At 49.3% G+C, this 25,985-nt stretch overlaps 1 protein-coding gene across 7 annotated transcripts in view; it reads left to right on the plus strand.

Moving 5' to 3' along the window:
* Window positions 1-25,985, plus strand: part of si:ch211-285f17.1 (sickle tail protein homolog) — a 120,603-nt gene that overhangs the window by 28,562 nt on the left and 66,056 nt on the right. Inside the window, exons 1-2 of one of the 7 annotated variants that reach the window (XM_049012400.1) lie at window positions 19,309-19,349; window positions 19,755-19,812. The exons of 5 other annotated variants lie outside the window; for them this stretch is intronic. The gene's annotated coding sequence lies outside the window, so the exon portion shown is untranslated. Of the gene's footprint in view, window positions 1-19,308; window positions 19,377-19,754; window positions 19,813-25,985 lie in introns of those variants that run through there. One more of the 7 variants, XM_049012399.1, reaches the window with a different exon arrangement.

Below are 25,985 nucleotides of genomic sequence, written 5' to 3' on the forward strand. Positions count from 1 at the left end.
GCTTTTCATTTGATAGATGATATTATGTAGATTTATCGCTCAGGCGCCATCTTTGAGCTGCTCTGAGATTGTCGTCGCCCCAATATCAGCTATTTAGCTGCTTTTGTCTTACGATGTCCTCTGAGATATTATTACAGTATCACTGTAAGGAACGGAGACTCTCCCGTTACCCGCTGACCATGCCATCTCCAGCACAACGCTGCCTGCACGCCTAGGGGGACTCGGCTCTAACTAGTCCCAGGGTCCAACCTCTCAGGATGGGGAGAAAGTGTGGATTTCTGGGACAGAGTGAAGGCGCCTACAGTGACTCATATAGGCCATAGAACACCCCAGTTGTTTAGTGCAGGCAGAGTATTTAATATTAAATATTCAGCATTTGAGTTCCATAAACCTGAATCTTATTACCCTGAGTTAGCCCCTTGTTCCCTGCTTGGTTCTTTGCTTTAGCTTTAGCTTCTTGTTGCCCCAATTTGAACCTCGTTTCCACTTCCTGTCCATGTCTCACATGGGTTTGTTCACCCACAGTGACCATTCACATAATGCCGAGGGAAAATAATTCATGATATTTTAAGCCATGATTACTATCTCCACACTGGCCTGGAACAACTATAGTTGACCACCTTGTCATTTTTACCCCAGAGTATAGGGGGCGCTGCATCTTGCATTGGACACAGAGACTGCTTGATAGGGAGTGTCAATGGGTACCAAAGTCATGATGTCAATGATGGGGTTGGGAGCAGGGCTGCTGGTCCAGATTTGCCCCCCCCTGGGTGAAGGGGTCCGGGGAGTGTGAGTGTGTTATCTGAGAACACTCCAGTCACACTGGAAAGTGCCCCGTGAGCCCAATCGACAGGCCACACGCTCGAAGGAAGACGCCCCAGGCACTAGCTGCCGCTTGTTCCGGAGAGTTTCTGCATTCTCCGAAAAAGCACGCGGTCATCCGAGCTGGCGTTAATCCATACTGCAGCAGGAGGTGCGGGAGCAGAGTCTAGGAGAGACGACCTGATGTGTGTGTGTGTGGGGCGGGGGGGGGGGGGGTAATTGGTGATTAATGCAGTTGTTTTAGGATTCTGTACACACTGAGACATCGTGATTCAATGCAAAACGTGGTTTAGTGACAACTTTCATATGTGTTTGAGGATGTTCCGGTTCAGCTGCGCTGGGTGGAGATGCGGCAGTGTGCTAACTGCAGCACATGCTAGGGTGAGGCCGGAGGGACGTGCTGTTTGAGTAATGATGGAAGGCCCTGCAATCAAGCTTAGGAGCACCCTCTAGTGTTTGGTTTAGGGTAGTGCGCACAGTTGGGTAATCCAGAAGGGATCCCTGAGGCTGTTCCAAACCATCTCATGGCTCCATGCCTGCTGGCTGAAGACTCACAAGGGGGGCAGGGAGGGGACAGGCTCAAGTGGCTGTGTCCAATCACAGCAGGGTGCGGGTGGGGTTGGAGTATCATCCAATAGAAAATCACATGACTGGGAAAAAGTAAGGAGATGCCCTTAATCTCACTGGTACACCAAAGCAGTAGGCAGAAAGTGCGACTTACCATTACGATTTGTTTATATTTCCTCTGATATCCAGATAGGGGCAGCGGAGTGCTGGGGTACATTTTGGCTCTGCAGCCAGTCTGACTGGGAGGCCCTGCAGTGTGTGGTTCGGGGCCCCACTGGTCCCCCACATGGGTGGGGGCCTCCCAGAAGCTGGCATGGCGTCATGGACGGTATCCCCCCTCCCCACTCCTGGGACACACACAGCATTTGGCGGTGTAGTACGAGTAAGCTGGGCAAGATGACGCTGCATGCTGAAGTCAGGCGTGATGTGACGGCGCCTCCCGATGGCAGATGTGCTGTATGACTAGCAGCAGGATGTATTCTGGACGCACACCATCAGCACGGTGTGCTGTGAGCCAGGGAGCCAGCGGGGGTGTGGGGGGTGGCTGTGATTGAGGCTCTTTCCTCCACACTCTGATTCATCAGCAGTTTTTCACAGACTGGTTGAAATTAACCCTTCCCTCCCCGGGCTGCTGCCTGACCCCAGGGAAGTGCGTCTTTTGCAGTGTGTTGTCGGGGAAGACAAATGTGGTTATTTACACCAACAAGCCTTTAATTTCACAGTTTGAAGGTTGAAAGCTATCAGTCCATCCTTTGATTTCAAGTCTCGAATCATGTTTCCTGTGCATATATGGTAATAATCCATGCAAGCATATCGCCCCCCATGTGCCAGCTTTAGTGGTCTGGGGTGGGGGGGGGGTGGACTAGAGATACCTCAGGGAGGGGAGGGGGGGCATTGCTCTGTCCACCAAGGACCCTGTATGGATCCAAATGGTTGAAATGTCACAGTCACGGGGCTTAGCATGTTGTCAGGGTGCATTCTGTGCCCCCCCCCTCCCCCAAAGAGGAGCCTCTCAGACTCCAGGTGGGCGCGACTGCTTTTCAGAAGGATGTCTCCCTGTAACAGTCTAATGATGTTTGGGGGTTGTCTTTGCGGATGTGGTTGGCTAGGTCAGTGTTTCCTAACCTGATCATTGGGGGCCCCCAGATTCCCTCCCAGCCAGACAGTCCACGGCTTTGCTCGCTTTCAGCTGGACTGGGGGTCTCCATGGACTGAGAAACACTGAACAAATGACCCTTTTTCATATCCAGACCCTTTGTTTTCAAAAAAGTAAGTTTATTTAATGAATTCTTGGGATAATTCCTTAATCACCCCTCCCCAACACTGCTAAGAATGAAAATTACATTGCGTGACCTCTGACCCCCCGGCATCATGTTGGCCCTGGATGGGTGGAATGGGTCCTCCGGGCAGGTAGATAACAAAGCGATTGGCAGGGGCCCATAAAGCTGACGTTTGACGTGAATGAAGACTCCCTACATTCTGCTGCAGATCAGCGGTGCTGATCCCATGTTTCCCTGCGCAGTGTGTTTGCGGATGATGTCGTTATAGCCCTCGGGGATTGGGCAGGCGGAGCTTGATGCGGGTAACACTCTCCCCAGTCCCCCATCGAGCCGTTCTGCCACGTGAGGTACCTTCCCCTGAGCTGTGGGCCTCTGGGAGGTGCGGCTGGAAATGATTCGGCTGCTAAATGGTTGGAAAGTCCTCTGGTTTACTCAGAGCACTGTGGTCCTACCTGAATGTTGCCGAGCTCTTAGCTCCCTTTGAGTTGGGGGAGAGACAGGGGTCAGCCTCCATTCTGCTAGACACCTTCCCCTGATGTCCAGCGATTCGAGTACCACAGATGGATGCTAAGCATCTCCATGAAGGACCCACCATGACTGAGGCCCGGTGGGAAGGAGAAACTCTCTGGAATATTCCGATATTCAGTCCCCCTTCGCGGGATTGCCAAGGCGCCACCATTTTAAACGCTGTTTACGTCTTTCAGCACGTTTGAGGGTGACTTCCGTGCTCCGCCCCCCCCCCCCCCCCATTCAGTGCGTCCATTACTTTGGAGCAGCAGAATTGCTTACCTGCCACAGACAACCCTGTTCAGGCCTCCACAATGAAGGGCCTCTCCGGCAGCTTCTACGGTGTTTTTTTATTGATGGGAACGTAAAGGAAAATCAGTTTACTTAATAAAAAGTGAGTGGAAGATTGATAAGGAAAATCTAATCACTTAAAATGAGATGGGTTAGGGTTCTGGGCAGCTCAGTGGGTAGCACTGTAGGTTCTGGGTTCTATGCCCATCCACAAGTCTGTGCATGTGTGGGGCTTGTTTCAGTGGTTTGTTTCTGACCTTGACTAGTGTCATCGTGAACTTTTTGAAGCCCGGCAGGGATTCTGGCACCAGTCCCCGATTTTCCAATTAAAATAAAATACTTTCCCTGCGGGCCTTGACCCAAGCCAGTCAAATGTAGGGAAGGCCTCTGGCATCGACAGAAAATCATTATAAACGGAGACGCCGAAGATGATTAAAAAGTTCTTGACATCACACAAAAAAGACCGTGCCACATAAGACTGTCACATCGGAGTGGATTGAAGTGAAAAAAAAACACGTCAACATCTCGAGTGGCTTCATTAGAGTCATGTGACCTGGGAGGTGATGTGACTGACCTAGTTTCCTCAAATGGTATGAGGACAGAGTAGTGGAGGGTCATGTGACCGAGCCTGTAAAAGGTGTCCCTTAATGTGATAAATAATGTTTACCGCAGTTGACTGGAAAGGAGAGACCAGGGAGGAATGTTCAGATCATGTAGAAGAGCCTTGCCTTCTTTAAGCTAACATGGTGCTTTAAATTAGACTCTGGGTATCAATCTCGCTATTTGGATGTAGGTTTTAATATCAGGGGACGTTTTAACCACCCGAATGTTAACGTTAATCCATGTGCTAATGTCTTAGAATTGGGTGTAGGTAGACCTGTGTGACTGATCATCTTATTTTGTGCTTCTTTTGATGCATGTAGAGTCCACCTGTGCGTCTATTAATTCCTCTCCGCGTCTTAAAATTGCTCAAACTTCACGTGAACTTTTTCTCCCTCGAGTGGTTTCTTGTAACGATAAGAATAAATGTCTCTCAATATCCTACTTTTTCCGCTGCCTTTCATTTCTCTAGTGATTCCTCTGCTAGCGCTGATGCATAGCAGCCACCTGAGCGAATAAGCGGAATTTTCTGGAATCTTCCGGAAAGCATCATTTTCATTGGGCATTTCAGACTTTTCTTGTAAAGAACATTTCTATTGACTGATATGTGCAGTGCCCCCCCACCAGTCAGGCACTTTAAAATTGCTAGTGTCATTCATCCATTACACTGAAAGATTCAAATGGTTCTTCTCTAGTCAAATTTGGCTTTTTATTTGCTTCGGTAAGGACATGTTGATGAGGCCAAACTGGGATACGTGGGATACATTCATAGGTGAACAGATGGTTTTTGTGGGGGGAGAAAATCACACTCGAGACCCGATTGTTAAGCTGCGAAGGTTCGTTCCATATCGGCAATGCAGTGCCATCTCTTAAATGGAGGAGATTACTGCGAATCAGTATCCCAAATCCTGACAATCCTGGAGGTCTCTGGCCTTGATGCCCGATATTGAGTTCTAGGTTCCATCTGTGATGTCATTCAGTCATAGGCCTCCCTGGGTTTGGAGTTTCCCCTCGATGGGTGACCTTCGAGTGAACCTCGTGTTCCACCACAAGCCAGAGAGATAGGTAACTGGAGAGTGATAACTGATTGATGACAACCTGACTGGGGACACTGGATGTCTCATGCGTGACCTGGGTGTACATGTGGGACAGATCCTGGTCTCAGATGTTCAACCAACCTTTTGGATGCTCCTTTATCATGGTGTTGGGTTCTCTGTAGGAGTCTCGTGACTCCTTAACCAGGTAAAGAGCTGACTGTGTTAATTTCCCAGCACGAGAGCTACTGTTGTCCTATTAAGAGAGGATGTCTCACCTCTTTCTCCTTACTGTGACTCTCTGGTGATGCAGTGCTGATGCAGCCTAGACCTCTGGGACGTCCAAAGAGGCTGCTAGTGACTTGTGAGGTTAAGTGTTCTTCTGGGCTTTTACGTCGAGTTCCTGCCCGCACGCGAAAATAAATGCCCCGTATTCGCCCTCAGAAAATCGACAGACCATCTCGCTTTCGAAAGGCCGGACCAAGGCCTGTTTTTATGTGAAAGGGGGAGGGAGATCTCCAAAATGGTTACAGGGGCACACTGAGCCTCAGTGGGGGTCAGGATAAGAGGAGCGAGGGGCACGTTTAGATGTCAAGGTCTTCGATGCATTTAACCTTGGGTTTATAAATGGAGGCCAAATAAATTATCCCTGAGAGCCCCCCGATAAAGGATCATGGAAGATCGATGGATTAATACTTCTGTTTAAAAGTCATTCCTTAATTACAGACCCAGTTCAGTTCGTTTTTTTAAAAACTGGCCATGTTCAAATTAACGGCGCTTAATTAACATCAGAAATCGGTAATAAAATGTATTTGTTCATTTTAATCAGGATCAATGTTAAAATGGGTGCTTTAAGCAAAGAGAATGGTAATTGGTTTTTTAATGTGATGTGTCAGTATAGTCTAGAGGAGTCTCTGCACAAAATTAGCTGTGATTAGCCCCCTGGTGGTACCTAATGGTAGAAACTTTTCATAATAAAGTTCAGTAATAAATTTATATACATCTACTGTGTTTTACTTTATATCCTGGAGTTACAGTGATGGATTTCTGAAGAATTTTTATTCAACATAGTTCCTTCTTTGTCTCATTATTCAAACCGACCAGTCTTGGATTTCTGTTTGCCCCGGGGGCATTACAGACAAAGAGGACTTTGTGTCTTTTGGGGCACCGAAAGAATCTTAACTTTTCAGAAAGGCTGACTCAACTGCAGTATCGAAACTGACCCCTAGGCTATTGTGTTGCTGCCACCTTCTGGCTGGGGTGCAGAATGCACTATGTCTTCCGTTCTGAAGTAGCCTGTGATCCGAGTGTCCTGGTTTAGGAAAAGAAAAATGGAGAAGGAAAAAAAAATGATGCAGCATGATTTTTTTTGCAACTAATGATGTGTTCCTGGTATGTTAATAAGTAGCTGAATGCATCAGATTTAAATAATATGTCTTTTGGGCATTCTGATTTTAATCATGCATGGCCAGTAGAGGGAGTGTTCATTATCGGTCGTTTTTTTTTTTTTCCAGCTAGATACGAAGTGGCTTAAAAGGTCAGCTGGAGTGAGAGATCCAAAAAACACATACAGAAAACACAAGCCAGGAAAGTACCCCCCCCCCCCCACGGGAAACAAACAAACAACGTTAATGCCATTGAGTCCTGCAGTGGCTTGTGTTCTAGGCAGAGACGTGATGAGGCCGTGATTGGCTCGTCTCTCACCCACCCTCTAATTGTGATGTACTGACAGTCCCCACAAATTAACTCCCAGCTGAAGCTCGCTGATAATGCCAATGTGCATTTCATGCAAGCCTTTTTTTCAAGGGCATCATGATCTGCAGTTCGTTTGGACAGAGATTTCGGGGGGGGGGGGGGGTATGTGAAACAAATGAAGATCGTCGACCTCTGAGGCATCGGGGAGCTGCTTCCATCACGCTGCCGGTACGTTCTGGGTTGGTCTATGTGGCACCGAGCACCCGGCAGGATGGAAAGTACCGGCTGCTTTCTGGCCGCCCGCGTTTCTTTCCAGAAGAAGAATGTGAGCAATTTTTTTGTGACTTACAGTAAATGTATCTGATGCCGCAGGGAAAGTCTCTTCATTACCTTGACCTTTGTTGTGTTTTTGTAAATTTCTCTTCTGTAATGACTTCTTCAGTAGAAGGTCACAGTGGGCTTTCAGTCCATCACCGGAAGCACAGGGTGCAATTGCCAGGAACTGCAAGAGGAAAGCTGAGCATCAGGTGGAAAACTGCACAACCCATGAGAGAGCATGTGGACTCCACGTACAGAACAGAGAACGGGATTCAAACCCATAACACAGAGATGGGAGGAAGATTACAGATTATTGGAATGAAGTTCTCACAGCCTTATGGAAGTCTGACCAAGCTGTCCCCCTCACCCAGGAGATGAGGAGCGCCCCCACCTGGTCCACTACTCTCCAGGGGCTGCTGGCCATTTGGGGCTTGTTTACTGCTGTGGAAAGACCATTATTTTTCCACTTCTGAGGTCAGGCTTTTCCATGGCCCCCACCCCTAGCAAACGGAAACTGAGCAACTACTGATGGCTGACTGCAGGGAATTTAGTGAGCAGATGACCTTGTAAGTCAGGCTGGTTTAAAGGCTCCCGCTCCGCTGAGGCTAACATGGCTAACATGGCTAACGCTCTCACTGTGCCAAGGCTAACATGGCTAACATGCTAACGCTCTCACTGTGCCAAGGCTAACATCGCTAACATGCTAACGCTCTCACTGTGCCAAGGCTAACATGGCTAACATGCTAACGCTCTCACTGTGCCAAGGCTAACATGGCTAACATGCTAACGCTCTCACTGTGCCAAGGCTAACATCGCTAACATGCTAACGCTCTCACTGTGCCAAGGCTAACATGGCTAACATGCTAACGCTCTCACTGTGCCAAGGCTAACATGGCTAACATGCTAACGCTCTCACTGTGCCAAGGCTAACATCGCTAACATGCTAACGCTCTCACTGTGCCAAGGCTAACATGGGTAACATGCTAACGCTCTCACTGTGCCAAGGCTAACATGGCTAACATGCTAACGCTCTCACTGTGCCAAGGCTAACATGGCTAACATGCTAACGCTCTCACTGTGCCAAGGCTAACATGGCTAACATGCTAACGCTCTCACTGTGCCAAGGCTAACATGGCTAACATGCTAACGCTCTCACTGTGCCAAGGCTAACATGGCTAACATGCTAACGCTCTCACTGTGCCAAGGCTAACATGGCTAACATGCTAACGCTCTCACTGTGCCAAGGCTAACATCGCTAACATGCTAACGCTCTCACTGTGCCAAGGCTAACATGGCTAACATGCTAACGCTCTCACTGTGCCAAGGCTAACATGGCTAACATGCTAACGCTCTCACTGTGCCAAGGCTAACATCGCTAACATGCTAACGCTCTCACTGTGCCAAGGCTAACATGGGTAACATGCTAACGCTCTCACTGTGCCAAGGCTAACATGGCTAACATGCTAACACTCTCACTGTGCCAAGGCTAACATGGCTAACATGCTAACGCTCTCACTGTGCCAAGGCTAACATCGCTAACATGCTAACGCTCTCACTGTGCCAAGGCTAACATCGCTAACATGCTAACGCTCTCACTGTGCCAAGGCTAACATGGCTAACATGCTAACGCTCTCACTGTGCCAAGGCTAACATGCGTAACATTCTACTGCCCTCGCTCCACTGAAGCTAACATGACTAACATGCTAACACTTCTGCTTTGCCGATAGTGGCATGGCTAACATGTTAACTTCCACGCTACACTGAGACTGACATGTCTAACATGCTAACGCTCCTGCTTGGCCGAAGCTAACGTGGCTAACATGCTAACGCTCCTGCTTGGCCGAAGCTAACATGGCTAACATGCTAACGCTGCTGCTTGACTGAGGCTAACATGGCTAACATGCTAACGCTGCTGCTTGACTGAGGCTAACATGGCTAACATGTTGACGCTCATATTCTACCAAGACATGACACACTCCACCACCCCCCACTCCACCGAGGTTAACATGGCTGACAATGGCTCCGCAGACCAACAGCATAACTCTCTAAAACTGAGGGCGTCTCTGTCCACAAAGGAAGACAAAAGGTCCAAAAAAGGTAAAAAGGGGGACACCCATGAAACAGTTATCAGGCAGGACATAGCATAACAACACTGGTCAATGAAGCTATGGGAAACTATGTTCGTTAATTCATTTAATCCACTGATGCAGTCAAGTTAGCGATTAAGTTTGATACAGTAAAGTGCAGGAAACAAAAGGCTATTTTAAATACAGCAGTGCTGCATTCTAATTACTAATGAAGTCTTCAGGGCGGAGAGAAAAAGGTGGACAGATGGGGCAAAAAGAAGGACACCCAGTAATGGTCCCGGATTGTCCGAATGAAATCCAGAGGAGTGGTCACCCTAGCCAAAGCAAAACATGGCTGACATGTTAACCAGCCATCCCACAAAACTGGACAGCTCCCTCCTACTCTTCTTACACCCTCTGCCAATCAAAAGCGGCGAGAACAGGCCTACAAATGTATGTGGGACAGTGATTTTAGTGAGCTTTGAAGTGCTGGCCATCCCGAACCATCCTCTGCAGTCTGCAAATCATTCTGAGAAAAGCAGTTTAGAAAGAATCGTTTCAAGGCCGGGAACATGTTTGGCTAATGCGCTAAATGCATAGCCGCTAAGCAGTTACAACAGGATATGAAGCATCAGACGGAGGTTGGTGAGCAAGCTGGTTTACTGCCACCAAAGGCCATGGCGCCCCCCAGGGGTTCGTGATTTTACTGCAGAGGAATCGCAATGGAACCAAAGTCCTCGCCACAAATAGGGTCATGGGAAGAAAATTTGAGGTCTGATTTTGAGAAGGGGGTGTCTGTAAAGATCTGTGACCTGTGGGTATGGTCCTCCTCAGGAATAGGGGGCGCCATTGTAAATATTTTTAGTATTCATTTTGATATATCCTGGATATTGATCTGTGACAGCAGGAGGGGGCAGAGTCTGTCTGGCACCAGGTACCCCAGCTTCACCACGAAGGAGTGTGATTGGTGCCCCGCGTCCCAGGAAGCCCCGCTGTGACCCATGATGACCTTGGCCTGGGGAGAAAGGGTTGTGCTGGCTATTCGAGGTCACCACCATCTTCAGTTAATAATGGAATGTTCTGATTGGTCAGCCCTGGACACGCCCCCAGAGTGGAACAAGGTTTCTTTATACCCTACAACACTAAACAAGGGGACAGATAAAAGATGGAAAACAAGCAATGCCAGTCCTGGCATAGACTGGCATCCCACCCAGGGTGTCTCTGCCTTGTGCCCTGTGCTTCCTGTGATGTGCTTGTCCCATAACCCTGTACTGGATAAGCAGTTATGAAGTAGATGGATTGATGGATGGACAGATGAATGGATAGATGGAGGAGATATACTGCGGCAGCTATAAAGGTGATGTTGAAGTCTTTGTTCGATTCTTGCTGATGTTGAATTGACTGTCTAAAACTCTGCAGAGGATCCTGTAGAGAGCCTGGTCTCCCCTAAATATGTCTTTGCTTCTCCGAGGAGCATGACTGTTCCTGTGTCCCCAGGGCATGAGAGAATCAGAGAGAGTCTGAGACGGTAAAAGGCTGCCGTTTTAAGATAAGCTCATTTAAAGATTCACTGCATGATTTGGAATTAAAGGGACAGCGCAGAGGTGAGGCGTAACACCACCCTGACAGAACTCAGGAATCGATTAAAATTAAGGACAAACACAAGCGTAGAACTTCTTCGTTTCCTTACAAAGTGGAGGAAGCCTTTGTGGGGGCAGCCGCACACGTCCGTCAGCCTGTAGTGAGTTTATCTAAATGCACTCAGTTTCACGTTAAGTGCCCTTTCCTCCGCTTTTGTCACTTCGGCTTCTTTCGGAATAGTTTTAGCTGCAGGGCATTTTAAATGCACTGACATCGGACAGGAAATGGGAAACTCCAGCCTCCTTCTGAGGACTGCAGGCATGTTTTTACACCAAAGTCTGTGTGGGCGGGGGGTATCTCTGCCCTTTGACCTTGGTTTCTGCGTGCCTTCATACACCTCAAAGGCTAGCAGCCTGTCTGGGATGCTAACTCCCCCCCCCCCCCCCCCCCCGCCAAAGCCTGTAGCTCTGGGCCAGGAAAATCCAGTTAATTACACTTCCTTGATCCAATGGCCACCACAGACTGATGTTGACCTGTTTTGGGGGGGGGGGGGGTGCTGGAGGAGGGGTGTTTATGGCTTTTAAGACAAGCAAACTGATCTGGACTTATTTTCAAATCAATAAAACAAAAGGTCTCTTCCTTCTTAGGAGGGAATATAAGTTAATCTAAATTAATTATTTGAAATACGTGTTCAGTGACAAGGATAATTAAAAACGAAAGTGACCATTAATGTGAGGACCATGTCATTGTGGTGACAGAGGGCTGCATTGGGGGCAGTAAGACGGCGGAATTTCTCTGCTTGCTTTGGGGCGGATTATAGTAAAGGGCTGGTCTGCCTGGGCTCTCAGGGATAATGGAATGTGCAGCGCCCCCCCCTGGTGGTGGGTGTGTGTGTGTGTGTATATGGATTATATCTATATTACATTGTGGGGCCACATGTTTCCCACAATGTAATAAATACCATTTTTCATGTCCCCACAAAGATCTGTGAATGCAATGAAAAAACTAAAAATGCCAAAAGTCTCGTATTTTGTTTGGTTCCTTATGCTTAAGGTTAGGGCTGCGTAGTGGTTAAGGCCGTCATGTTGGGATTAGAGTTTTCCCCATAGAAATGTATGGAGAGTCCCCACAAAAATACAATTTCAGACCTGTGTGTGTGTGTGTGTGTGTGTGTGTGTGTGTGTGTGTGTGTGTGTGAGCTTAACAGACTTTTTCACCTGGACACCCCACGCAGCCCTCCCCCCACCCCGTTTGCCACTCGCCTAAATGAACGTGCTCTGTGATCTCTGAGTCTGCAGGTGTGGTTTTTCTGAAGGGCTGTGGACACAGCAGCTGCGTTATTGCAGACGTGTTAAATGCACAGGGCACCGTGTAAATGCCGGCATGTGTGCCGCCCGCGCTCTGGCTCACAGAGGACTGGGGCGACCTGCTCTGTCATAAGCATGCGCTCAAAACTGCAAAGCAGAGCGTCACCGGCGTGCTAACAAGCTCCTTTGGCTTAAACGCATCTCTTGCAAACCCTTTCATTTTTCCTCCCCCAACACAATAAACTTGGTGAGGGGTCTGTGAGATTTTTCCTTTGGGGTGGGGATGAATAACGAGCTGGGGTCCTGCCCAGCTGAGGTGGGATCCATCTACCTCATTTCCAGTCTCTTTCTCCCTCGGGGTGTCCCATTGCTGTGCTGGCTCGTGTGCCACAGAAGGAGAGCAGTCTAAGCGAGAGCTGAGGTGTCATTCCCTGTTGTCGTAGCAGCCTGTCAGCAATGCATACCTCCCCCTCCCAGCTCTCGCTCTCTCTCTTCCTCAAGCAAGGGGTTGGGGGGGGGGGGGGGTGTGGTACCAGGAGTGGGCGTGGCTTTCTGGATGCGCAGTTCACATCTCGATTGGCTCTGACTGGGTCCAGTCTACCTGAGGGGGCGGAGTCTATGCATTCCTGACTCACCAGGGGAGTCTGTAAACTGTGTCTGCCGCCCAAGTGGAGCGGCTGCCATCCGAGGAGTCCGTGCTACGGCACCCGGGAGAGGAGGAGGAGGGAGACGAGCAGGAGGAGGGAGAAACGTAAGGAAAAGGAGTGGAAGAGACAGAGGAGAGACAGAAGGTGGGAGGGTGGAAGGATCGAGAGAGAGACTGAAAAAGTGGAGGAGAGCAGAGACTTGGGAGAGGGAGAGACATGCGATGAAGTGAGGGCAGGTTGGACGGTAGCTTGCAGCCACACCCACCCTCCACCAGGGGGCAGCCATGCCCAAGCCTTCGCGCTTGGCAAGGCCCACCTCGGGAGGGTCATCCTCCAGGCTGCCCACGGGACGCACTCAGGGCAGCAGCAATGGGAACCTGGCTGTGCCACGGAAGAGGACCCCCTCGGCCACAGGTAGGACACTGTCACCCGTAAACCTGCCTGTCTCACTCCCTTGAGGCACTCCTGAGCTAAACCTGCTGCATTTAGCCCCGCCCCCAGCCTCGTGCGGTTTTGGCTTGGGGGGAGAGTTGTCTCTTTACTGATTATTTCCTTCCCCCATCGTCATGCTGCCTCTCAGCTGTCGGCATTCCTCTCAGGAGTCTGATGTCTGTGCCGCGTCTGTGCCTTGAACCGGCGCCGTCTGTGAGTGTATCTGTCTGCCTGTCTGTCTGTGTTTGAGTCTCTGTGTGTCCGTTGGTGTATCTCGGTATGTCTATATGTCTGTATATGTGTGTGATTCTTTCTGTATTTGTGTCTCTGTATATCTGTGTGTGTGTCCGTGGGTGTATCTGTGTGTGTCTGTGTGTGTGCATTCTAAGCATGGAATTCTACGTATGTGGCATGGTGAGGGAGGTCATATGACGCCCCCTCCCCCTTCCCCCACCAATTGTTTGCCTCCTAAACGTGGTCTGGATGTTTGAATGCCACATGACCACTCTGGCTCTTCCTGTTCATCATAGGAGCCCCCATCCTGCTTTAAAATGGCATAAACGCTACTGTATGTCTGCATACTAGGGCTTCTGGACCCTCCCTCCCCCTCTCCGACACCCCCACCTGCCGTAAAATGGGTCCAAGCTAGAAAGAGGTAGCTAGTTCAGGTCCAGAAAGTACAAATCCTGACCAAGGTTTTGTTTCAACCAACCAGCTGAGTACTCTGTGACTGTGACTCTTTATACGCAGCTGTTTGGTTGAAACGAAAACTTGGTCAGGATTTGTACTTTCTGGACCTGAACTAGCCTCCTCTGCCACTGGCAGATGTGCTCCCATTATTCCCCTGTGAGTCACTGCGTCAGCAGCATCACTACCACCCGGGTCACGTTCAACGCTGACCAGCTTCCCTCCCTTATCGAAGGCCGTCGTCATGAAGACACACTGGTTATGATGGGCATGCAGCAGCTCTTTTAACCTGGGACTGGGGTTACTGGGACTGGTGCTCAACGAGGTCAGTCCTTAGGAGCCTTGGGGGGCACACTGGGTGGCGGTCCCAGGTGGGACAGTGCATTACAGTGGCGCATTGCTAGTGGTTGGCCCCCCCCAACCTGCCTTGTCCTTCGGCACACGTAGGGTGTTCCTCAATAAGCCTGCTTAACTGTACCTGTGTTTTCACGTTTTCTCACTTTTCCAAAATACAATTCCCTTACTCAAGAACAGAAGTACAGAGCACGACAAAAATCCCTACATGTCGTTCTTGGTCCACCCCAAATATCAAGGTTACATCGGTTGCATCCTCACCGAACAAGATCAGTCTCATGATTCATTGCGCCCTACATGCGCTACCTAAGTGCGTTTTTTGCGTTCTTGTGTCACCACAAGGTCCCAGTCATGTGACAGGGGACACTCGACTGGCTCTGGATCCCGGCGCAATCTTCCCGAGAAGGTGTTAGTGTCACCTCCTACCACACCCCCCCCCCCACCCTCCCCCAGTCACACTAGGGCATGAACGTACCTGCTCTCCCTATTCCACCTCCCAAACCCAAACTAATCCTCCCCTTTTCATGAATGGCCTGACTCCCAGTGGCGGACCGCATGACCCGCTAATCAGTCTGGAGTGTCTTCATCCCGAATCCTTTGGCATCAGGACCACTTTTCTTCTCCAGGTGCTGTGCATATACAGGGAATTTTTCATGTGTGAGATCTGAGGGCTTCAGATGTTTGATCGAGATACATTAGCATAGCAGAGGGACGCTAACGCTGGATTTCAGAACGTGTTCTGCTATCGCCGCTCTTATCTTATGTGTTCCGTTCTCTGTATCCCATTAACCAGAGGACGTCACGTCTGATAATCGCTGCTCTTTGAGTGTAACACAGAATATGGTGAAAGTGAGGTAACTCCAAGCCGACTCCTTGTAAATGGCAGGATGGTATCTGGGAAGTGCCGACTGAGGAGGGGCAGGACGGAGCTGCCTGCTGTGCCTGAAGGGTTTTTGTTTGGTGGGGGGGGGGGGCGGCTATTTCCTTCCTTCCCTTCAGCTTTTCTTGGTTCCTCCAGTCCAGGTTGTGAGGAGGTCAGAGGGTCTAGGGAAGGAGGGTTATAGAGCTCGGGAAGTTGGCGAACGGGGAAACAGCGGGAAGATTCCGGAATGGTACCCCGGGGCTCTGTGACATCATCCCTCATCTCCTCGGGAGACAAGGGGCTGTGTAAACAGATATAGCAGATAGTTATGGAGCAGGCAAGTTGGACAGAGAGAGAGAGATGGAGGGCTAAGGGGAGAGAGAGAGAGAGAGAGAGAGAGGGAGGCGGAATGGTGTCTGTCATTTTTTGGTGTATAGCTACTTGTCTTTATTCTTTGCTGGCACCAAAAATTTGTATTTGAGGAAGAATCTGCCCATCTGTACCTAAACTTCTGTTTTGGGTGGGAGAAGTGGAGCTCTGGCCCCAGCCTCCCCCGCTCTGGCGTTTCGGGGAGCAGAACAGGGCTCCCAGTGGATCACCCGCCCCTCGCTTGCCGTCCTGCTTCCCGCCTCGCACGACCTTGTCTGGAATCATCCCGTTCCCCATCACTGACATCTGCTTTCCCCTATTCCGGCTGTGGCTTTTTCTGTTCCTCTTATGATAATCAGCATATCTTAACAGGAAAAACACATTTGGCGTTACGGTATAATGACGATTTGCATGACAAGAGAACAATGCCGGAATCCTACAATAGAATAGAAATGCTGGAATTTTAGAGATATATCATACAGGCAATGAAAAGCCATTGTTATTATTATAGTTGAAGTAACCAAATTATATATTCCTCCTTTTAGCAAGAAAAATAATCATGACAAAGGCGGTTAATGTCCAGTGGCATTTGAGCCCTGGTTGTTTCCAGTAGATAAAAACACCCTCTTTTTTGGCTGAACCTAGGGCCGGGTTGCTGAATGACGGAGTCCCCCTTTGTCACCCCCGGGCCTCTGTCAGCTCTCCCTGCTTCTGCTCTGTCCCATTGGAAGCTGGAAATTCCAGCTCTAATGTCCCATAACAGTCATCACCAAAAACCATTGAGTACTGACTTCCCCAGCCGCAGAATCACCTCCCAGCACAAAGAATTTGATTCAGTTTCCACAACCTGTGACATCACATTCCATTCAATCGTTCCGTAAGGTGTCTGGCTGTGCTGAACCCCTTCACCTTCCCCCTCTATCTCTGTGACATCGCATACAACTAAATCATTCCTTAAGATGTCTGGCTGTCCTGAACCCCCTCTCCTATCTATTTGTGTCCACACATTAAGTCAAATCATACCATAAGATGTGTGTCAAACCCCCTCACCTTCCCCCTGTTTTTATATCCTTGACATCACATTCCATTAAATCATACCTCGAGGTGTCCAGCAGTCTCAGACCCACTTGGGTTCCCTCTATCTATCTATCTATCTATCTATCTATCTATCTATCTATCTATCTATCTATCTATCTATCTATCTATCTATCTATCTATCTATCTATCTATCTATCTATCTATCTATCTATCTATCTATCTATCTATCTATCTATCTATCTATCTATCTATCTATGACATCAGATTGCATTAAATCATAACTCCTTGTCTCGTACCTGTCCTGAACGTCCCCACAGTGCCCCACAATGGTCTGACGCTCACTAGCCAGACAGATAAACAGGAACCTGGCCCATTGACTGGTGGTGTTCAGGATGGAGCTCAGGGTTATACAACTGACAACCGAGGCTTTTTCTGACTGCCTTGCAGCATCTGGTACTCAGGAGTGTGTGTCTTTTGTGTATGTGTGTGTGAGAGAGAGAGAGTGAGAGAGAGAGAGAGAGAGAGAGAGAGAGAGAAATTTGATGTTTCCCACGTCTGGGGAGAACAGTTGGATTGGTTACAGACCAGCGTTTTACACAATGGACGGTTAGATAGATTTGCACATTTAACTATGACAATGTTAAATAGAGAGTTCAAATCCTCATAAGGTCATGTGACCAAGATGGGGGGGGCTGTTTTGTGAATCTCTCTGTCTGGGGCATTGTCAAGCCCCGCTGATGGAGGGGATTTCTGTGCCCTGGAGGAGCTGAGAATAATTCAGGACGCAGGATTTGCCCTCTGTCTCCGTTTTTGTAATCGGTTTTGTTTTTTTTCCCACAATCCCCTGCATGACCCTGCTGCGTCTAGTTGCTGCGGTGGCCCATTTGTCCCTCTGTCCCGGAGTGACTCTGAGTTTGGGTACGGATGGCCGCATGTCGCCTTACAATGCCACCCCCGCCCCCCCCGCCCCATCCTGATGTTTATTGGTCCTGATCACCCGTGTCTGCGGTTGTCATAACAGCATCCAGCATCACCCTGTCGAACTCGTCATAGGTCAGACGACTACATTTCATTTGGGATTCGCTGTCCTGTGGGGGGAGGCGGGGTGTGTCCTCCCAGTCAGTTAGACGGGTGGAGAGCCAGGCTGATTTAGTGGTTGGTTTTTCCACATTTTCGAACGGTTCCTTTTGGAGGAAGATGGGGGGACTGCGAGGGGGTCAGAGACAGCTGGAGACCAGGAGGGATGATTTAATGCAAAATGATGTCACTGATGGGGGGAAGATGAGGGGGGGTTGCAGCAGCTCTGTCGATGGGCTGCACTCGAAAGGGATATTTAAGAAGCACACATGTAGGGTGGGGGTCCCACTGGGGTGGTAACTCTGTCAAAGGATAACTGGAATTTCAAACTCCGGGCCACATTCCACAAATAACTACCCCGAAAATTCTCCCTCCCAGCCGGAGCCTGTAAATTCCAGAGCTGATGGAGCTGTTGTATCATTTGATGGATCTGCCATCTCTGTCCACGTCTTCCACGAAGTATGCCTCTCCTCTATCGTGGCAATCTATTGCTGAGTTAATCGGAAGGCGGAAAGGCGATAATTAGCAAATGCTCATCGTCGCCCCCTCGTGGTGGAGAGCGATAATGACCCAGGAAAGAGGCAGTGAGCTTGAAGCGGCTAGAAGTGTGTTTTAGGTGGTTTAGGTGAGTGGACTCACTAAGTAGGGATGCAAATCTGCAGCTGCTGGATTGACCTTCTTGGCAGTGTCATGAAGACCACTATCAGCCCACCCTCTAACCTCTGACATGCTAATTGCCATGTGAGTAACATAGGTATGGCTTGCGAGGGGCTGAGCAATGCAGGTTTTCCAGAGGTACTGCTGCCGCGTTCCTGAGCATGTCGATGTGTCCCCACCCCCCACACCCCCCCCCCCCCCCCAGCTTGCCGCAGCATCTGTTTGCTATTAACCGCTGCTCCGGTCGTGATTCTCTGTTTCCTTTCCAAAACTGCATTTTCAGATCCAAGAAAGATTTAGGTAGGATCCAGGGAACCTCTAAGGGGAGGAAGGCAGGAAGTGACATAAGCTTCCTGAAAAACTTGGGTGGGGGTGTGACATGGAGTCAGCAAAGACAGGAATGAATCAGCTGGCGCCCCCACCTCATTTCAGCAGCAGAAAACTGATCCTCACACAGCCCTGAGCAAAGAAGCATTCCTTGCGTGCTCACACTTCAGGAATGCTGTTCCTCCTCAAGGTGGACCTCCAGGGTGATGTTTGGTGAAATGCACCCTCATAACCTCCTGATCCCTTGATGGCTGTCAGTGATGTCACCTCCTGACGGGCCAAGGCAACGCAGTCTTGGTAAGGCTGCTGCCTTAGAAAGTGTCCCTCCTAAGGTCTCAGCTGAAGGTGTCCCTCCTAAGGCCTCAGTGGAAGGTGTCCCTCCTAAGACCACAGCGGAAGGTGTCCCTCCTAAGGCCTCAGCTGAAGGTGTCCCTCCTAAGGCCTCAGCGGAAGTTGTCCCTCCTAAGGCCTCAGTGGAAGGTGTCCCTCCTAAGACCACAGCGGAAGGTGTCCCTCCTAAGGCCTCAGCTGAAGGTGTCCCTCCTAAGGCCTCAGCGGAAGTTGTCCCTCCTAAGGCCTCAGTGGAAGGTGTCCCTCCTAAGACCTGAGCGGAAGGTGTCCCTCCTAAGGCCTCAGCGGAAGGTGTCCCTCCTAAGGCCTCAGCGGAAAGTGTCCCTCCTAAGACCTGAGCGGAAGGTGTCCCTCCTAAGGCCTCAGCTGAAGGTGTCCCTCCTACGGCCTCAGCGGAAGTTGTCCCTCCTAAGGCCTCAGCGGAAGTTGTCCCTCCTAAGGCCTCAGCGGAAGGTGTCCCTCCTAAGGCCTCAGCGGAAGGTGTCCCTCCTAAGGCCTCAGCGGAAGGTGTCCCTCCTAAGGCCTCAGCGGAAAGTGTCCCTCCTAAGACCTGAGCGGAAGGTGTCCCTCCTAAGGCCTCAGCTGAAGGTGTCCCTCCTACGGCCTCAGCGGAAGTTGTCCCTCCTAAGACCACAGCGGAAGGTGTCCCTCCTAAGGCCTCAGCTGAAGGTGTCCCTCCTAAGGCCTCAGCTGAATGTGTCCCTCCTAAGGCCTCAGCGGAACGTGTCCCTCCTACGGCCTCAGCGGAAGGTGTCCCTCCTACGGCCTCAGCTGAAGGTGTCCCTCCTAAGGCCTCAGCTGAAGGTGTCCCTCCTAAGGCCTCAGCTGAATGTGTCCCTCCTAAGGCCTCAGCGGAAGGTGTCCCTCCTAAGACCTGAGCGGAAGGTGTCCTTCCCTTCTTGGCTGGTCCTGCCCAGTCGCCGAGTCTTTGAACACTTAACAGGTGACACATATCATAGTCTTTTGATTTGTTTCAGAGAGTAAACACTGTGGGGGGGGGGTTCTAATTTTGACTGATATTCTCTGTCATAGGCCTGTCTCTAAATGAATGTGTTAGCGGCCATCTTGAATCTGGAGTGTGTCGTGTATATCTTAGTGACTGAGCAGCATGCAGGTCTCTGTCAGGATGAGCCTGCAGCCGAGCAGCACATCACTGGGAACGCTGGAATATCACATGTGGACCAAAGAGGAATTGGAGTTTCCTCCATCATTTTACACATGGAGGAACGTTTATGGTTTAGCCTCGGGCCACCGAGAGCAGATAAGGCATAACCTTATATCTCTGCACAGCCTTTCAACCACAGCCCCACCTGCTGCCCATGTTTGGGAAGCGCAGCCTCACACCAAGTGGGATTTTGGTGGTTTAACCATCTTATGGTGTCCATGGTGGCCGAACTCCAGCTGATTTTACAGGCCAGTTTTGGACTCTGGTTTTGGTTAGAGATTTTGGCTGTGCATTAACAGGAGGCTTTTTCAGCCAGTGCTGAAAATGCAGAAAGCATTCATGTACTATGGGTGTACTAAGGTCCTCCTTAATTCTGTTCCCAGTATAAACTGGTGTTGCTTCATTAACTGGACCTCACTGTGCTGCTGAACCTGCTGATTGTTCCACTTGTTGAGGTCTGAGGTTGACACTCATCCATCTGTCTGTCCGTCCGTCCTTCATAATCGCTAGTCTCCTTTAGAAACAAGGAAATAATTCCCCCTCCTTCAAACTCAAAAACTAATATCCATGTTTGTTAATTCGCCATTAATGCAATTAACTATTAATTAGGAAAAGATTTACCAGCTAACAATTTGCTGCTGACCTTAATTGGCTAAGAAATTCCTTTATCTTTTATCTATTTTTAATATAAAGTACCTCTGAAACATAATTAATCACCAACTTAATTAAGTGAACATGCACCGTTGGATCCGCTCTGACACAATCTGACGTCAAACAAGCTCTTAAATCCAGGTTTAATTGCCGCTGAAAGTACACTGTCTGGGAGAAGCTCTTTCTGTTCATTTAGTCTTAACCGTGCTGCACCCTGCTGGTGTGATGTGGTAGATTGGTTGGTCCCTTTGGCACGTCCTAGTCTACCGGGATAGCAACAGAAACTATTTTGGCACTGGGACTCTAACCCAGTCCCAAGTGGCACGGATCACTTAATTGTCTGCTGTTCTGGGGTAAATATTGACCCCGACTTTGTATGTTGTCACACAACAAACATTATCCGAGGTTCAAACCCCATCGCTTGCAATTGTCATGTTTCTCATCACACAGTAAACATTGACTAAGACTGCTTCCACCCCCACCCCCCCCAACCCCCCCCCCGGGAGTTCTATTTATGTTTCCATCCGTCAGCCAGAGCCTTAGGGAGATGCCTGGGGGGGCCAGTAGCGCCACACAAAGGAGGTTTGTATGGTTTATCCCTGAGAATTTATACCCCTCTTCGGCCACACTGCACTCCTCAGGAAGTCAGGGAGCTGACAGATTGCATTATGGGAGATCCCCGGAATGGATGGGCCAATTAGCATCTCCCTTCTTTGTCCCTCTAAGCAAATCTGTGGTAGAACCATCTCTTAGATAAATGATATGATATCTACAGGACCCCCCCCCCCCCTACACAGCACTCGAAATAGATGAATATGCTTTGCTAGGATCCTGGCCCAGGGGCCTCGTTCACAGAGAGATATTTTATGTGAGAAACTCATTTGTTTATTTTACCACCTACTGTCTTGAACGACATGCAGATCAGTGCTTATTCCTGTCCCGGCTTGGAAGTCGGCGCCCTGATTGACGAGGTTCGCAGGATTCCCGCCTGCCTTGTGTGGGGTCTTCGTGCCTGCGCTGTGCTGCTTCTGTGCGCCGCCTTTTGGGGATGTGGGTTCAAATTCCCCGTTTTTTTTTTTTTTTCTGCGTGCAGAGTTGGCATTTCCACTGATCTGCTTTGTCTCTATCAATGTATATAAGCACTTCTGTTGTGTATAGAAACTCTTATGCAGGGGTGAGTCTAGGCTTTGACGCTCAGGTGGGGGCTTTTGGCCCCCAGTGACATTTACAAAGTCATAGTGATCAATTGCTGCTGCATTTCCCTGGGACCCAAGCATCCTAGAACAAACACTGTGGAAATGAAAAGTCAGGTTTTCATGGATTTTAATGACAATGGATGAGAACAGACTTATATAACAAGTTACTGTACAGCTATTGGGGGTAAAGAACATTTTAGGGTGGCTCCTGCCCATATGTGTCCAGCCCCCCTGTTTCAAACTGTCCCGTGTTTTGCACCATAATTGCTATGGAAACACTCTCCTTGTCCCTTGCTGTCTGTATGTCACATTGCTGTCTTGAGGAGCGACATTTCTCTGTATACCTGTATATGGATGGTACTGCTGTAAAACCCATTTGACCAGCTGGTCTGTTATTAGCCTCTTGCTATGTATGTAGCATGCTGGCTAGCGCTTGCTGTACTGCTAACTGGTATCACCTGCTGCTGGTCATTCATTAGAGGCACAGTCTTAAGCCTAGTTGGTTCCCTGACAGCCGTGTGCTCGTGATGCATGGTCTGCCTCTCCTGTACGTCGCTCTGAATCAGGGTCTCTAAGTGCTAGGAGTGCGTCTCCTATGATGGACCGACGTCGTATCCGGGGGGGGGGGGGGTGCTTCCTGGGATCGCCGTGAATGGTAGGTGCTTATGGATGACGGATGGATGCCTGTGCTGTAGCGTTAGCGTTCACACCAGGTCCTTAAAGGCACACAGTAGTGGCCACTTTCTCCTTCAGAAGCTTCTGGAACTGGTAAGCAGGGACGACCGGATGCTGATTAATGGGCTCGTCACGGCCCATTTGAGGCCTGCATTCATCACAGGTGGGGGTGTAAAATACAGATTGAGGGTCCACCACCAGTTTCGGGGGGGGGGGGGGGGGGGGTTGTAAGATGCTCTCACTTCATTAAAACATCAGGTCTTCTCCATCACTTTTTCTGGCGAGTTCCCTTAATGTGGACGTCAGGGGTGAAGGTCTTGCTTCTGGATTGTGAAGGCGGAGAGAGCCCTGCCCTCGTTTATCTTCTTAAATAAAGATCCGGGGACGGGGAACAGGTGTGTGCTGGAGAGCAATGATCGCAGCAGACACAGGATGACAGAGGCTGGTTTCCGGAAATTTATGGTGCACAGGCCATACCTGGGGTGCAGATTTAAAAAAAAACTGCATCTGTCCCCTGGGGGGGGGGGGGGGTTTAAGAGCTTCCATGTATAAATTTTATAAAACGAGACATCAATAATTGACAGCTTATTTTGAGGGTCTATATATGGAAATACATTTATAATATGAGGGATTTAAAACATTGCATATAAATGATGTATCTAGAGACACCTACTTGTAATTTATAGGTAATTGCATTTTCAGTGTAATTCAAATACTTTAAGCAATGGTCATTTTTGTTGCGAAAACATTTCACTTTTACTTGATCTGCTGTTCAAGATAAATAGGCACCACATTCTGGTAAATTTAGGTCATTTTATATGTTGAAAATAACAGCAATAATTTGTTCCCCCATAAGTATACAAAAACTGTTCTTTTGCAGAAAGACTATATCGTCAAACAAAAAGAGGCAATAATAAACAAACATGAGAAGGTAGCATCATCGACTAATAGCTACAAATTGCAGAGTTAACATAAGAGACAGAATTTCACTGAGGCCACCAGGGGGCGTGGTTGTTAAGGAAACCATTGCAGTTTCAAATCCCTGGTTGTCGGGCCTGATGTGATAGTTCAGGGCTGCTGTGAATATCCATCTGGATGAATCTTTGAGGTGCAAATGTGCATGATTTTATGTGAGTTAAAGGATGTAAGGTAATTTGTCTGGCCTGATGAAGCAGGCCGTGACACGAATGTTTTATTCATGTGAGGCTCGCTTTGAGGCCCCGGGCAGCTGCGCCACTCTCTCGCCAGCTTGCCGGAGCAGATTGCGAACCAGGTGTTCCCTCCTCCAGCTCTGAGAACTTCTTCTTCAAAAAGTATTTCTCATCGTTCCTCTTCTGCAGGATGGCACCAATTGTTCAGCATCAAACGGACATCCCTTCATTTTCGGCCGAGTGTGGCATTCGATTCCAGACGAGACTGTCCCTCGTTAAGAGCATTTTGATCTCCATGTGCCGTGAGTTAGGCATCTTAGACAGAAAATAAATCCCCTTTGATCTTGCTGTAAATGTGACCGGTTAGTTATAATGAGCCATTTAGTGCTAATTCCTCTGTTTATCTGAAAAGGGGGGTGACTCACCTGTGTAGGGGAGGCCTGACTGCGGCTGAACAGGCATCGTGGAGCCCTGGACAGCACAACTAGCTAATTTTGCTAATTAAAATTCAGATATGTGCTAATTAAAAGGCGTCCCTTCAGACCCGAGCAGTCAAACACCTATCCCGCCACCTTTGATGTCTGTGTTTAATTGCAGTCCGAGACCCGCTAAAGCTGTCACCAAAGGTGCCACATGCTGGTAAGGTACAGGGGTGCCTACCTGCTCGACTGAGGTACCACCAGTGTTTAGGAAGCACCACTGGCTTGAGACTGCAGTGGTTCTGCGAGCATCCAGGTGCTGCGTGGCTGGAGGCTCTGCTGATTTCCTGGGCATCCCTGGAATAATCCCCAGGTTTCCAGACATCTCAGCCCCCCCCCAGGCCCTTCTCCATGATTCCCCAGTTTCCCCTCCAGACCTAAATTGTTTGGAGGGGGGAGTTCAGCCAGCATGTTTTGGCTTGTGGGTCTAACGGGCGCTTGTCTGCCGCGCGATCGATCCAGGCCTTCAGCGCTGACGGGAGCAATCCGCCACCGGGCAGGGGTTACACTCCCTCCGCGACTGACCGTAAAAACACGGGTCGTCCAGGAAGCACTTAACGGTCACTAACTGTGATGACCCCAGGCCGCCGTGCTTTTCCGAGCCGTGCTGTTGGGTTCACAGCCAGGACGGGGGGAAGGCAGAGTTATTTTGCCCTTTTCGTGGTGTCTCGCAGCGGCCGTGTTTTCCTCAAGCCAGACATTTTCGTAGGGTCCCCTGAGGTTTAGGGCCTCCCCTGTTCACCAAACACAGTCATTATACAAACACGTTCCGTGTTTCAGGACTTGCTGGAGCATCATGTTCCGCTAACCAGCTAGCTAGCTACTATCTTCTGACTCTAATAATTATTTATTTAGCTTCGGAAGAATGATGTTATGAGTGAGGTTGCAAAAAATATATGTTTGCCCCTGGGGGCAGATTCTATATATCAGGCTTCATAGAAAGGCGAAGGCTTGAAGAATGGACTCATGGTGAGACAGTGGGGCACCTGAGTGTGTCATCCCGTCTTGTTTTACTTTGCACCATGCAGACTCCCCCTCGTTCAGAGCAGTGAGGATGATTCATCTGATCATGTGACTTCTCTCCTTGCCTGAGAAGGACAATGTTCCTGTTCTTTGTTCATTGCATTTTTGCGGTGCGTTGTGGTGTTTAGGGGCTGGTGAGGATTTTTTTAAAACCTTTTTCAAGGGACAAATTTTTCCCACACCTCCCTTTGGCTAAGGGGGGAGAGTTAAGGTTGTGATGCTCAGGAAAGCAGAATCAGACCCCCCCACCCCCCAGCTCTGTTTTTGTAACTTCGGCCTTCCCCATGGTGCTGGAGCAGTTCACGCCACACGAGTGAAGGTTTGTCTCCGGATTGTTGACTCAGACTGGAGCAGACCTGGACCGAAAATCCGTCTCCAAGAGGATGACTTTAAAAGAAGGTGTAACACGAGCCCTGACTGCCTAACTTGTGCTGAAACCTTTTGAGGAGGCAGAGACCCAGCTAATGGGACAGACCAAAAAAAAAAACATGTGAGGGAAATTCACTGAATTTCCGTCACCAGTTGAACTCCCACATTCCAAGGACAATCAGTAAGTGGACGGGAAAAAAAATGAGAGGAAGTGACTAGATCATGTGACAGGAAGTCTCCAGTAAGAGTAAAGAGAAGGGCAACTGCTGCAAGTGTAACTCAGGAGCCTGACTTCTGTTAAGGCCCAGTAATCAGGCAGCCTCCCCGGCTTCTGTTTAGTGTAGAAGTCACAGTGCCTCGTTAACTCAGGGTCTCCAAACATCTGAAATAGCTGGATATTGTCTATA

This window comes from Brienomyrus brachyistius, chromosome 4 (genome assembly GCF_023856365.1).
Source record: "Brienomyrus brachyistius isolate T26 chromosome 4, BBRACH_0.4, whole genome shotgun sequence".
In the NCBI taxonomy this organism is placed as follows: domain Eukaryota; kingdom Metazoa; phylum Chordata; class Actinopteri; order Osteoglossiformes; family Mormyridae; genus Brienomyrus; species Brienomyrus brachyistius.